The sequence below is a fragment of the Fragaria vesca genome, linkage group LG5 (assembly GCF_000184155.1).
Source record: "Fragaria vesca subsp. vesca linkage group LG5, FraVesHawaii_1.0, whole genome shotgun sequence".
Classification (NCBI taxonomy): Eukaryota; Viridiplantae; Streptophyta; class Magnoliopsida; order Rosales; family Rosaceae; genus Fragaria; species Fragaria vesca.
Window position 1 is genome coordinate 5,939,650 of NC_020495.1, and position 3,315 is coordinate 5,942,964.

The 3,315-nt window shown below is 37.6% G+C and overlaps 1 pseudogene across 1 annotated transcript in view; it reads left to right on the forward strand.

The window, feature by feature from the left end:
- The first annotated feature begins 645 nt into the window (after window positions 1-645).
- Window positions 646-3,315, forward strand: part of LOC101291247 — a 2,877-nt pseudogene continuing 207 nt past the window's right edge. The window contains exons 1-2 of the transcript XR_184799.1: window positions 646-1,558; window positions 2,069-2,588. The product of XR_184799.1 is annotated as a cytochrome P450 71A25-like (transcript). The remainder of the gene's footprint in view (window positions 1,559-2,068; window positions 2,589-3,315) is intronic.

Here is a 3,315-nt window from a genome sequence, read left to right on the forward strand (position 1 = left end):
ATGAACGGACCATAAATCTGTCTAACAAGAAGAAACTGTCTGTGTAAATAATGATTACGAAAACCAAAACGATCTTCAAATTTGATAAAACTTTGCATAAATGATCTATGCATTAGGTTCTACAAACTGAACGGTGGAAATGTGAAAATATGACCGAAAAGTGAGTCAAATAAGGAACTTCATACTTTAATTTTAAAGCGAAGCTTCGCTCTGGATAAGAACTATATATATATATATATATATATTTATGTGCCCAAGTGAGTGTTAGAAAGATATTCCCTAATTTTCAGGTTAATTGTGTTTTTTGAGTTAATTCTGGAATGAGATGTTATTACAGCTTAATTAGCAAGGTAAGTTTTCTGCTAATGATCATAGGATTCCAGCATTGTTTGTTGATAGTGATCAATAGCTGTATGTCACGTGTCATCGTACATGTGCTCATGGTCCTCTATTTATCTTGGATTCTCTCTCCTTTGTATGAAGGTCTGGACTCTGGACAATATTTTCATCAATATAGTCTCTTCTCCTTTTTCTGCATTTTTCCTATACTTTACTGCAAAATCCTTTTAGAGAGCTTACATAGAAGAAAGCAAATACAGCATACACGGATTTGTTACGCAGCTAGACAGAAAGATGAAGATGTTAATGATGAATCTCCTCGAATCATTGCTGGATCTAAACGAAATCTTCTCCGTATCGCTTGTTGCCAGTTTCCTCATTCTCTTATACAGATCATGGTCTTTCACCACTCCTACATCAAAGATCACCACCTTCTCCACCTAAGCTCCCAATCATCGGTAACCTTCACCAACTAGGGTTACAACCTCATCGCTCACTTGAATCCCCCTCTCAACGCCATGGCCCTCTCATGCTCCTCCATTTCGGAAGCGTCCCCGTCCTCGTCGTCTCCTCCGCCGACGCCGCCCACGAGATCATGAAAACCCACGACCTAACTTTCTCCAACAGACCCAAGTCTGTCATCTTCGAGAAGCTTCTTTACAACTACAAAGACGTGGCGTCGTCGCCTTACGGCGAGTATTGGAGGCAAGTGAAGAGTACATGTGTTCTCAATCTTCTGAGCAACAAGAGGGTTCGGTCTTTTCGCTATGTCAGAGAAGAGGAGACAACATCCATGATCAACAAGATAGCATCATCATCTTCAAGAGCGGTGAATTTAAGCGCAATGTTTGCGAGGCTTGCTAATGATGTTGTATGCAGGGTGGCTCTGGGGAGGAAGTACAGTAGTTCGGATTTCATTGAAGGTGGTCGGACTTTTAAGGAGGTTCTGTTGGAGTTTGTAGAGTTACTGGGAACGTTTAGTATTGGGGACTTCATTCCATGGCTTGCTTGGTTGAATCGTGTCAATGGTTTGAATGGTAAGTTGGATAAAGTGGCTAAAGAGTTGGATGAGTTTTTGGATAGAGTGATTCAAGAACATGAAGGTGACGATCGGTCAAGGAGTAGTGGGACTGATTTTGTGGATGTTTTGCTTGAGATTCAAAAGGGGAACTTGCTTGGTTTTCCTCTTGACATAGTTAGTATTAAGGCTCTCATCTTGGTACGTATTCTCTCTCTCTCTCTCTACGAAGTATTACGTTCTCTCTCTCTCTCTCTCTCTCTCTCTCTCTCTCTCTCATCTGGCTTTCTCAGGTAAAAATCATCTTTAACTTAACTATAGTGCATATATACATATATTCTTAATAGACCCATTTTCCTATTATATTTTCTTATCTTAACCGTTTAGTTTTTAGGTGTATATGAGTGGATCATCTTTGGTAATCATAAAAGTATCGAAAATGTATTAAATCAATGAACGAACCGAATCTGCTTAGCTTGAGCCGTTCGTGCTCTTAATTTTAAATTACAGTTTTGAATGTCTTTATGATTATCAATTTGGTTAAAAATTTACAGAGATGGTCTACTTATATATATCTAAGAACTGAACGGTTAAGATGAGAAAATGTGATCGAAAAATGGACATATAAGAAAATCCGTACCAAAAAGGATGCATACTTAATTGTGTTGGATGTTAACAAAATTTATGCCGCTATATCTACTTTCTTTGTAGGATATGTTTGCTGCTGGAACTGATACCACATATACAGTCCTAGAGTGGGCAATGACGGAGCTTTTAAGGCATCCAAGTATCATGAGAAAACTGCAAAATGAGGTACGAAGAATAGTCGGGAACAAATCACAAATAACTGAGAATGATTTGGTCGATATGCGATACTTGAAGGCAGTGATCAAGGAGACCCTTCGTTTACATCCTCCAATTCCATTATTAGTGCCCAGAAAATCCACTCAAGATGTGAAAGTAAACGGCTACGACATCAAAGCCAATACACAAGTTATAGTGAATGCATGGAAGATCGGAAGAGATTCCAAGTCATACAACAATCCTGAGGAGTACGATCCTGAAAGGTTCTTAAACACTCATAGGGGAATAGATTACAAGGGAAACGACTTTGAATTGATTCCATTTGGAGCTGGAAGGAGGATCTGTCCAGGAATTCAGTTTGCCATGGCTATAAATGAGATTGCTTTGGCAAATTTGGTGCACAAATTTGACTGGGCACTACCTGCAGGTGAAGCAAAATGTGAGGATTTGGATATGAGTGAATCCATCGGACTAACCATTCACAGAAAAATTCCTACTTAAAGTTGTTGCTACTCCATACTCTTGTTGAAATATATACTAGCATATATATGTACTTGTAACTTGTGGCTCATATTAAGAAGATCATATTGTGGTTGAAATATATTAGCATATATATCGAGTGCATAACTGCATATACATGTACTCCAATATTCTTTTTTTTTTTTGGTTTCACAAGGAAGTTAGAGTTTGTTTGGTAAGTACCGGAAAATAGCACTTAGGCAACGAAATTTTTTAATTTCGTCTCCTAAGTGGTACTTAAGTGACGGAATTTTCTACTTAGGAGACAAAACAGTTTTCATCTCCTAAGAACGACTTAGGAGATGGAATTTCATTCCGTCGGTTAAGTAGAATTTAGGAGACAGAATATTTTTACTTAGACGACGACATTTTGAAAAAATAAAATAAAAAAAATTATATGAATAACTATGGAGATGGAACTACATTTCGTAGCCTAAGTAGAACTTAGGAGACGGAAATGTTTCCTTAGGAGACGAAATGTTTTTTTAAAAAGAAAGAAAATTATGAATCACTTAGACGACGGAAATAGAACATTCCGTCGCTTAAGTTCTAAAAATTGGAGCGCCCATCTTCCCGCGTAAAATTTCATGAAAATTCAAACCAATTTTTTTCAAAACATATCAATTCTTTTAAAT